Below are 12,676 nucleotides of genomic sequence, written 5' to 3'. Positions count from 1 at the left end.
GTAAATAATTAATTATTTTAATTCTATAATTTTTAGTATAATTTTTTGAGATAAAAATCTGAGATAATTAAAAAGATGTAAAAAAAGTTTTTATAAATATTTTTATTAATGATTACTTATATAAAATGTTATGCATGTTAAGGAAATTAATTAATTTTATGATAAATCACGGTCGCACCACCTGACATCTTTTAAAGCTATGGTCAGTTCAACTAGATGAAAAAAGTTTAATATGAAAAATGTAAAAGTTTAATATGAATTTATGTGCACAAAACATTCTTAATGTTTGAACAATTGCAATAGATATTATTATTATTTTATTTAGTTTTTTTTTTGTATTTGAAAAATCTCAAGTTTGCTTGTCGAAAATTCTTATACGTCATTTGTATTTGATATATATATATTTTGTTTGTTGAAAATTTTTATAAGTGTTAATTATATAAATTTATTTTTAAATTGTTCGTGTGTAAATGTGTAGCGTGATCATAAACTGCAAAAAGAATTCCATAAGTGACCATGGAATGCACACTACAACGGATTTGTGCCATTTGAAAAATGATTCATTTGCTCACTTTCGCTTGGAACGACCTTTCAAAAGCTTCCTGCCCATAATCATAAGCAGTAACAGTTAACAAGATACATTTATATAAATAAAAAAATTAACCCTTTACATTGGTTTCAAATACAACAGTAAATATTAAAATTTACATTCTATGATAAATTATATTAATCAAGTGTTCGATGACGCTGCGAAGGCATTCCAAAACTTTGTTCTATTAGAGATGCAGCGTGTGAGGTAGTGTGTGCAGAGTGTAGGCCCTGTGGACTCGTTTAAGCCCTTCATAAATTGACAATGGCTTGATAATTTCGATCAGAAATCGACAAAATAAACCGTTTCTGTTACCCTAATATGTCAAACAAAAATGTGAATTTTATTTATTTTTTTTTTTTTTTGCGCAGGCTTCAGTTTGTCACTGTACGTGGAGAAGACACACACGGTATAAAAGATCGGTTATAATTGCCCGCGTTCGAAGCTCGGAGACAGACCTTTGTTTACTAATTGCGGCAGTTAGCTATGTTTGTTTGGAGAGTTTTGAGGAAAGAAAATGGAAAGTCTCTGATTGCTGATCTTTATCACACAGTCCAGGATCAATCACGTTCTGCGAATGGATATTATTAAACAGCATGGGGTGGCTGAGGCGCGAGGCACGGGGCCGTCAGGAGTGCAGGGCTACGAAGCGGCTCCTCTCTCGCGCTGCAACAGGGCAATTGTTGACACGCTTTTTCCTGCCAATCTGCAGCTCTCCTCCGAACGCGGCTGCCATGGCAACCTGCTCTTACCCGTCGCGGCAGCTGGCAGCCCCTCACTTACGAAGTTGTGCGCGCTTCCAATGATTGGCGACTCACGGAAAACGAGGGAGAGCTGCTCTCCACTGAACTGGATCTTGTCGTGGTCGGCTGAAATAGAAATAGCCTTACACCACTGCTATTTCAGTTGGCGAGCCTGGTTGCCACATCATGAGCTGTGGAATTTGTTTTGGGCGTTTATTCGAGTCAGGTGTACACATAAAACAGGTTTATTCCTTTTCTGTATTGCCTGGAACATAAAAACAAGAACAGAAATTCATTTCGAAATACTATGCATATTTCCCTTACCAAAGTTTACCATGGTTTTACTACAAATAAAACCAAACAAACATGGTTAGGCTACTATAAACCACGGTAACCACAAATTAACCATGGTTTTGCCACACTAAACATAGTGTAACCATGGTATTTGTAGTAAAACTGTGGTTATACAATGTCAGGCAATACGCCAAAAAACATGGTTACTACAGTTTTACTTTATTTTTATAAGGGTTGAGGCGATTTAATGATCATAAACCAATGTCTTCTGATCATGTATTAAACTCGATTTATGTATTAAACTTTAATAATCATCTTTCCTTCCTCCACAGACTTTGAGGGGAACACCAACACATCACCCCCCCCAATTCATGTTGTGGTCAATCAACATGAGTTCTTCTTGAACTTTTACCTTTGGTTAGCTACATCCTCGAGTCTGGAGACACATGCATGGTTTCCCAATAAATCTGTCCTGTCTTTTAATTTGCAAATGTACACAATGGTCTCCCTCCGTGGTACATCTTTCTAACAGCTAAACTGCACATACCACCTTCTCACATGCTGAATGTGTTCAGGGGACACAAAGACTAGCCTCACTCTTCTCATTATCTTAATCTACTGCTTTCACCTGTGCCCAGCTCCAGCAGGAACACTCTCATATATCGACCTGCTGGCCACAAAGAGCCGCCGCTCCACCGCTAAAGCCCGGTAAGCGATACCTCAGGGTGTCATACTGAAAATTAGGCTTGGATTCATCCAGGGAGTCTTGAGAGACCACAGGAGAAGACTTTATTCAAAACAGATGTGCTGGAATACACGAGGCCCGTGCAATGTGTGTCTGTTTTCAGACAGCTAATCTGCGAGTAGCAGAGACAAATAATGAATCAAATGCGTTTGGAGTTTTTGTGAGGTCACGAGGGGGAGGGGGTTCACAGAGTTTGGGTCAGGGTGGATAGAAGACATGTGGCAAGTGGAACATTATCAAAAGCTTTGTTTTATTAGAATGCATTTTATGTATATGCGAACTGATGCTGTGTTGTCTGCAATTATTGCAAAGCCCTAGCTGATCATTACTCTTGCTGCAAACACACAAGAAGCACCTGCACCGCAGTAACAAAGCACCTGTGTGGTTATCATGCGATGACAATCATATGCTGCATGTAATGGAAGGAGGGACCAGTATGTCACAAAGACCACTAATGGAATAACATCAGTAAGAATAGTGTACATCTGTCATTCAGCCACTGAAATACATCTGATTAGAGAGTAATTAAGTGACCTGCAAAGCCCTATGTGACAGATTAATATATACCTGACATCTCAGAGGTGTAACTGGTATCGTGAGGGCAAAAGTTTTAGCACGAGTGTCTATACTGAGGAGAATATTTATAAAAACTGAAGACACCATTGACAGCCACACTTAGGCCTACTGTTACCAACTGTTAGAATATGAACAGACCAAACAAGCAACAATAGCCTGTAATTGAAAAAACTGTGCATCCCACCAGAGGACAAAATTAATGTTTTGAGCTTTCGTTTTGAAGCATTTGTCTTAAATCAGTTGAGTCAGCCTCTAATTACAGAAAATCTGGAAAACAACTGATATAATAGGCTACCTAAAAATAACGGGCCTTGTCTGCAGACGGAGTACTGCAAAAGTTGTCCAACATGTTTCAATTTCCAAGAACTCACATAAAAATGAAGGATTATGAGATTCTTGCTTTGTACTTGTAAGATAAAGGTTGTTAGCATTGTGAATAAAAGCTTTATCTTTTCATGCAGTGTTGCAGTACATAAACAATTCCGATGTCTCGGACACTATCATTTAAGAATGTTGCATTTATATAAATATGGTTAATATAAATATCTTGATGAATCATAACAACATGTATTGTAATTTGCCAGGGGTTAACAGTAGGTGATTTATATGAGTAAGCTTTGTATTTGTTGTATATACTTGCTATAAATAAAAATGTGAGGTTATCTCTGTTTAACCATTAATGTTTAACTTTATCAATAATAAACATCAAGGAACTGGAGCAAAAATTAATTTTAAAACAAACTTTCTTCACACTGATGGTTCATGACAGACTTAGTAAAATCAGCAAGCATGGTCTTCAAACATTTTGAGACACATTTGCAAATTATTCACAATGTTAATCTTACATGGCATATAGAGATAAAGTGTACAAAAATACAAATAAAGTATCAAAATATCTTCTTTGGTCTTCCACAGAAGTTAGAGTTTTGGAATGACATGAGGGTAAGTACATGATTTTATTTGGACGAAATATCCCCTTAAGGTTTATTATTAGTCAGTATTAATTGTATCAACACAGTTTATACTAAAGTGCATTGCAGATTTTTATTTATTGCTCTTCTACAAACATTTCACTGTAAGAATAATAATATTTATCTGTTTTAACCTTTGTGGAACTCATCTTGAAAATACAAGTTTCTTTGTTATTCAACTAAACAATGTTATGGAACTGTTGAATGTAGTGCTAATTTTATTTTAATTATTTACATAATCATACTATGTAGTTCATGCACTAATTCAGATTAGTTTAATAAATATTTTGCATGATTATTGAGGCAATGCATTTCTTCAGTGATACTCCACACACACACAAACAAAAATGCACACAAACTCTCCAGGCTCACAGATGTGCTTTTAGGTAGATGTCCAAATTCATCTTACTCTTTTGCGACAGATAAGGTGGTCAGAAAGGGCGATATTCGAGCAGAGGACTCATGTCCCGGGGCCCGTGTCCCTTGCAGCTTGCATGAGTGGTGTATCACTGACCACTCAACTGGTTGCCCTGACTGACCTGGGAACAGCTGTGAGATAAAGATATCACTGACAGATTGCTTTGTCCATTAGTGTAATCCACCAGGTATTGAAGCAAACAATGCGTGAGAAAGATCATAGATGAGATTATAGTGCAAGTTCTATTAAAGATTTATGTAATGCTAATACTATTTAGGTCGTTTCACAAGATGTTGGACATTCTGCTCATTTTACATATTTCAGCAGCTCTTAGAGATATGAATTTTGCCAAAAAACACTTTGCTCCTGGTCGCTCACTTTCTCTTTTTTTATTCCCATGTTCCTTAGCAGACCAGAGTCACTTTTTACTTGGGAAAAGTATGATGTGAGGCATTATTCTTAATTCCAAAGTAAGGATTCTTTGTAAGAGGAATATGTTTTGTTATTTTACAGGACTGTTAAAGACATTTTGCTTTGTTACACTCCATTTTACAGGTTTCACACGGTGAAGGAGGGCATACATTAGCATCGTTTAAACCTTTAAAACTGTCACGAATTGCAGGAGAGTGATGAGAATTTCTTTCGTGCTGAAAGATGTCATTTTACAATGTTTTAGAAGTCAAAGATCTGAAACGGTGCGCTGTTAACCAGAGCAGAAAGTATTAGGACAATAGTAGGAGCTGAACAATCGAGCAGTTTGTTAAGTGGAATAGATTTTCTTGCTCTCAAAGTGCTTAAGAATTGTTTGTGGTTGATATTTTTTTCCTGGGGGAGTTGCTTGTGAGCAGTCAAACATACATAACATTATCATGCAGATATGGTGTGGAGAGATAAAGTATAAAAAGTATAAAAGTGTTTGAATCATTCTAGATGTATAAAAATGACTGTAGCCATGTAACAGGTAATTTATGACTCTACAATTCAAGTTGCTCTGGTTAAATATCGGTATTATTATTATTATCATGGTTGTTGTTCTTGTTATATTTTGTTTTATTGTTTAAAATATATCAAGTCATTCTAAAAGGTGAATTTCCTTTCTCATTAATAATGACATCATGTTTACTTTATTACTTGATTGTTAAGAAATTAGTGGTGCATATATATACATTTTTATATATATGTATATATATATATATATATATATATATATATATATATATATATATATATATATATATATATATATATATATATATATATATATATATATATATATAAAACGCAGGATATATATATATATAAAACGCAGGAATAAAAGGCTAAATAAATCATTACATTAACTTATTGGACTGTTATGGTGAACACAAATAGATCTTCCAACAAAATGTTTATCAAATTCAAAGCTGTTATTGTTAGTATTTTGTACTGGATGAGCTTTGATTGACTCATTTACTTTTCTACACGACGCCAAAAAGACAAACTCTTTTTTATTTTGCCCAGTTTCACATCTAAACATAGAATGGACCTCGGTGCAATGGATGGATCAACTTTAGCCTTAGAAGCCAGATGTTATATACAAGGCAATGAAGAATGAGGACCTTCTGGATTGGCTGATTGGAGAGGTGAAGAGTGTGAGGGTGAGAAAGTCCAGCAAGAACACAGAGTAGGTGAAAAATCCCAGCTGGATGATACCTTAATAGTCTTCTTTCTTTTTTTATTTTTGCACAGAAATAGGGAAATTCATTGTAGTTTGAGATTATAATTAGGATGATGGTCAGATTTTGAGCTCTAACGGTTGGCGGCAGTCCATTTGGGTTTAAACATCACAGAGAGGCCAGACGCAGTGTTGTTAACCATCCTGTCCTCAACATGCACTTTTAGCATAAACACTGATGGAAGAAACACTGAAAGGGCACACCTGGGGCAGCACGAGGTTTGGACTTTAGGCTGACACTGAGCAACAGGCTCGGGGAAGAAGTTTTGAAAGAAAAGAAGGAGGTAAAGTGAGATATTGCTCTCTAATTATTTGAACAAGTGGCTGTTGATAGAGAAGAGTGGGCTGGGGGCTGGATTGTGCTTGAGAGTATTAGCTTGAAATCCCAGAGGAAGAATTTATCATGCAACAGAAGAAGGATGATACCAAACATTGCAAAACATTGTTACTTGTGATAAAGTAATGAATGAAGAAGACAGGGTCAAGAGAGTTAAAGCACAGACTATTCTGAGATCAGGGGGAAAATATTTAGGCAATTATTTGCAATTATGATGACACTACTCCAAATTCACCAAGGACAAGCGCTTCTAGAGAATTTGCTTTAAAAAAAAGCACAAAAAAGAAATTATATCCAAGCTAGTAATATACTACTACAGTATAGTAATATATTCATATAATATAATATAGAATCCTATTTAAAAAAGTCACAATTTCTACAAAAAAATATAAGGCAGCACAACTATTTCAGCATTGATAATAATAAGAAATGTTACTTGAGCACCAGATCAGCATATTAAATGATTTCTGAAGAATCATGAGACACTGAAGGCACAGTAACAAATTACATTTCAAAATATATTGAAATAGTTATTTTAAATTGTAATAATATTTCACTATATTACTGTTTTAATGCAGTTTTAATCAAATAAATGCAGCCTTGTTGAGCAGAAGAGACGTCTTTCAAAAACATTAATTTTGAAAGGTAAAACTGAAAGTATAGTATACATTTAGAATGAATAAATAATATAATTACATACAAATATTATACTGTATATCTAACTATATATATATATATACATATTTAAAAAGAGATTAACAAAAAACCTCCACACAAAATAGTAAAGGGAGTTAGTAGATACATATTTTGGTGCATAAGCTTAAAAAAACACACACCAAAGTTCAACAATGAGAGGAGCTTGCACACATATTGGTAGTAGATTTCTCACAAAAAAAAAAACTCAAAGACAAAACGTTTTTGATTCATATTTGTATTTAAAAATATGCTTTTTGATTCATATTTGTATTTAAAAATATACATATAATAATGTATATATACCTATATATATGTATATATATATGGTATATGTGTTATATATATATATATATATATATATATATATATATATATATATATATATGTATATGTAACACTCTTGCCATATTTATCCTAAAGATTCTAAACAAGCAGAAGAGGAGCAAAGACTGTAACCTGATCAGAAATCAAAACAAACTGTAAATGGACAAATGGCCATAATACTTGTATTAGACAGTGTCTTGGGCTTTTTATCTGGAGCTGAAATATTGCTAATGATTCCTCCTGATGTTTGTTTTCATTGATCAGAGCTCATTGGTCTGAGTGGTTTGGTATGAATTCCAGTTCCATTTGCATTGCTCTCTCAGTGGTGGGCTTTGAGACACTGTGTTTATTAGGTCGTAAGAAACTCCTTTTATGAACTCTCTTTTTTTTCAAACAGTTTTGCATTGATTTCTCCCCCACAGCTTACCATTCACAGAGCAATCCTTTGGGACAGCTGAACTCGCGTTCTAAAGCAAAGCAGCAAATTCATGAAATATGTCTTCATGGAGCCCACAAAACACCTTACGGCATATTATTCATCGCTTTGTATTCCTCTAAGAATTCGGTCTAAATGTAAAACACGGTCATATACACTCTTGGTGCTTTTTTAAGAGTAGGGAGAATTAAGTCACATGTAATTAATGTTTCCCTGTTGCACTCTGTCTCTTTCCTCACAGCATTTCAGCAGCGTGAATCATCTTAATGAATCGAGGCAACAGAAGCATGGACTGCATAAATTGACACCAGAGTGGTGTGCCCAATATCACCCTGCCCCCGTGGGAGCTGGGAGGATGAGTGTGTGCTATTTTCCATTTTTAATATTTGCACACATTTTTTTTTTATCCTGAAAATAACAATCCCCAGTTTGTGCGCACACATTCGGAATGACAGGGAAGAAACTGTTACCTAGTTGCTGGATTCCCAGCAGAGTGTTTGAAAAGTTTTAATCTCAACTGTGCCAGAATATTCAATTATCTACAATATCACTATTTTCAAGATGTTTACTATTGTGATAAAGCAACATTCCTGATCCAAATGTTCTACATAGTTGTTGGAGGACAAGAAAAATCAGTTCTCCAGTGATTTGCTTCATGAAAAACCACCTGTTCATCAATATGTATTAAACTCCATGAGAAATCTAACATTGGTAATGTTAAAAATCGAATAATTAGCCTCTTAACTCTTCTAAAGTGAACATTTCAGATGCATATGCTATATTCAGCCCTGCTGACAGGAGAAACCAGGAGGTAAAAAATTAATAGCCTCTCTGGAGATGTCCCCTCACCACAACAAGCTGGAGTTATTTAGTGGTTAGCGTCTGAATATGACAGCAGTGAACTGTCTTACAACTTGAGCCAAGAACACATTCACACTTCAAATCATACAAAATCAGGATCTATGCCTCTCCTCTCTCTTTCCCACAGTCCACACTCTCTCTGCTTTTGAAGACAAGACATCACCCGCTCTTTCAGCCTTCAACACATCTTTCCGGTCACCGCATCACATCGCTTGCCTCACTTGTTTGGCCTGTCAATCTAGATAGGTGTTTTGGCAACACTCCTGATGCTAGCCGTATGGATCCACCTTCTGTGATGGGGGACAAGACTAAAAATGTCCAATAAAAGACAGCACAAAAATAACACATTACTGTTCTGAGGGAAAAAGCTCTGCAATAACTTGCAAGACGCAAACATTCATTTAAAAAAAAAAAAGTGACAATTAAAATGATCTCAAACACGCCGAGTCAAGCGTACAAATGTAAAGCAATGCAGGTGCGGTGACTCAAAATATGGGCTCTTATTAAATATGTGCATATCATAAGCTTGATGTGTCAGTTTTCTCTGATTATATTTAATTGTTCTTTTTATATAGGCTTTGAAAAAGTAATTAGATGCAGTTTTTAAAGCAATGTGACTTAATCCTTGGCAGTAAGGGTTAGGAATTGACTGAGCTTATCCGAAACAGAGTTTTTTAAAATAAATAATTTAAGTGAAAAATCAAATATAAAGTTTATGCAAATTAAATCTTTTAATGCAAGTTAATTGAATTTTCATACTAACTTTAATCTTTATTTGGAATTAATTTATAAATAGGATATTAACCTATAATGGATTTACTATTTTTATATAATGAAATGACTCAAAATGCAAGAAAATGTAAATTTTATTTTATTTATTTTTTTGGGTTACACAGCACATGGCACCTTTACAGACTCGGAGAGCTTTGTATAGCCTTCCTCATTACAGGAGGAATGGGGTGAGAGGTGTTCTGTTGGCTTTTGGAAGCAACCAAGAAGAAGAAAGAGAAAACTAATTTACACTCCTCCACAGCTTGAGGATTCCTTTCTTTTTGGGGAGAGTGAGGGCAACGAGGTGGGATGACGGCGTGATCCAAACTACCAACCCTTTGCACTCGGATAGGCCGCTTCCTATACGATCGGTCCATTTTGTTTGTAAATTGGTTCATTTCTAGTTAATTGCTGTTAACACAGGAGGAACGAGTGGCTTAAGAGGGCTTGACCTATGGGGGTAAAGGCTGGCCCGATGAATGTGTGACGTTTTTCTTACCTGCATTGTCTAGGTCAGGAGGGGTGGGAAGGGCAGACGGGTGCTTTGTTGGCTTTGTGCGTGTGAGAGGGACCCTGTCATTCAGGGCCACGGAGCAGCCAAGGTCTAAGCCCAACCACCCTGAGAAAAGGACAGAGAGAGCTGAGGATGGATCTACTCCAATGAGCTCACACACTTCCCTCAAGGAGGCAGTCCCCCTCCACCACCACCACCACCTCTCCAGAATGGCTTGAGGGCACTAGCCCTATCTATGCCTCTCACTTTTCAATTCCTTCTGTGCTCATTAGCAAAACCATGATGACAAATCCCACAAATCCCTTCTTTAGACATGTGATAGAATGGGCCACTCTCTCCCCACTGCCGAGAACTTAAAGGGACAGTTTACCCAAAAACTAGAAAAAAAAGCATTGTTTACTCACCCTCATATTGTTCCAAACCTGGAACTCCTGGGGAAAAAAAAATATTTCAAAGAATATTTTTGCCCTATTAACAAACTCCTCTGATTTTCATTACTGTATGGACAAAAAACTAACAAACAAACAAATAAATAAAAAAAATAAAATAAAAAAAGTATATATATATATATATATATAATATTATATAAAAATATTTTTTTTTTTTTATATATATAATATTAATTAATAAAACATTTTTAAATCCACAAAAACATTAATCAGCAAAAAAAATATATATATATATAAAAACATTTAATGAAATCAAATGGGGTACAAAACCATAGAATACAAAAAAACACAGGCAAATAAATAAGAATGAATAAAACATTTTGTGTATTAAAAATTCCACAAACATCATCAGCAGAACTGTTTTCAATTTACATAAAAATAATTAGAAATGTTTTTGGAGAAGGAAACCAGCATATCAGAGTGATTTATTGATTTTCATGTGCTGAAGGGTAATGTGGAATTGAGTAATGGATTATTGGATTTTGGATTTTCAGTTTTAGGGTTAAATTGATTTTTTAAATTTTTTAATATATTAAAATATTATTTTTTTTTTTTTTATTATTTTAGTATATGACTGTTTTTCTGTATTTTTGATATAAATGCAGCCTTGGTGAGCATAAGAGACTTCTTTCAAAAACATCACAAAATCTTAATTATTCAACTTTTGACCAGTGGTTTATGTATAAATAGTTAAATCATATTCATACAGGTTTAGAACACTGTGAGCCAATGACAACCGGTTTTATTTTTGGGTGAACTATCCCTTTAAAAAAAGATTACAATAAAGAGTCTAACGATTCTCTTAATATCTTGAAATAAACTCTAAACAGTAAAACCATACTTCTAAAGCCTAATTTGAGCTATTTTCACTGTAGCTCACAACTTTGCCGAGGTTTTGCATGTACACAGCTACACTGACAAAGACCTGAAGAGATCCTAAAATAATAACCAAATCTGTGGGGGAACATCAGCGTGTCTGTCCACACACAGGCGATTACTGTGAGCGGCAAAGAGTGACACATCCTCCTCAGACATCACAAATCAGCAGAATGAACACGGCACAGGTAAGATGTTGTACCCTCAGGAGAGCATAACTGGCGGCTCATTATAATTGTCCCAGTAGAGAGTCAAAGGCTAGCCTTATTCCCTCAGGCCTCAATGAGAAATACAGTATCTGATCAAAAGAGAGCACCTGGTCCCCTCTCTAACCTCAGAGAACCGAATACCGTGCCCACAAAGTGGTGTTTTATGTTTTAGTGTCACTGTACATATGCTTAAAAGCTTGTGTTTGTTGAAAGCTTGTGCAGTCATGCACAGATATACTTAAGAATTTACATATGTTTTAAGATACATTTCACAGGCAAAAAATAACATGAAAAAGACTGCAAAAAGAAATGCAAATGATCTTGAAAATGCATTATGTGTTTTTTTTTTTTTTTTGCTGGGACTTCAAATCACATCCAATAAGTGCATGCAAAATACAAGCCGTGGCAAAACACCCCATATTTAGTATTATAAAGCTTAAGGGATTGTTCGCACACATCATGTTATCTTTGTTTTTGTTTTGAAAAGTAAAATGGTTTCACAGCTATGGCTGGTTTCATAGCAGTCCAGATTACCGGCTTGAAATATAAACAAAAAATTCCTTTCAGTATTACTAGTGTCCGACTGTTTGTGTTGAATACGTCTTAGTACAATTCGGTTTGCAAATAAAACACTGACTCTTCAAGGTACAGACACTCATGGCGGCACTAATCTTAAGCACCTGCCTTGGCACCACCAACTGAAACAACTTGACCCCAGGACTACACAGGCACAGTCAATAAGTATAAGTGGCACCTCTATGGGCCAAACAAGCCACTAATTGAACAGCACCTCTGTGAAATGAAAAACCTAAATTGGTGTGATTCAAAAGAATAGCAGCAATATTTTGGTCTGCAGCTGGACGCATGGGAGCTAAAGCAATGTAATGTGTGCACTGCTGCACTAAACAAAGGGTAGAACCAATCACAGTTAAGTTTCCTGATGGATCTGCAGGGTTATGGTTAACTGAAGGTGGTTCCAATAATGTTAGTGTGCTGCTGTTGGCTGATTGGTTGGTTGTGATCGTAAGACCCAGCAGCATGACAGTGACAACAAATGTCTTGCAAAAAAAAAAAAAAAGTGATTATATTTTAAATTATCATAATATTTGATACATCAAAATATTTGTTTGCTTCCAAGAGATAATATATTTTC

This window comes from Cyprinus carpio, chromosome B17 (assembly GCF_018340385.1).
Source record: "Cyprinus carpio isolate SPL01 chromosome B17, ASM1834038v1, whole genome shotgun sequence".
Classification (NCBI taxonomy): Eukaryota; Metazoa; Chordata; class Actinopteri; order Cypriniformes; family Cyprinidae; genus Cyprinus; species Cyprinus carpio.
Note: the sequence above shows the minus strand (reverse complement) of the source record.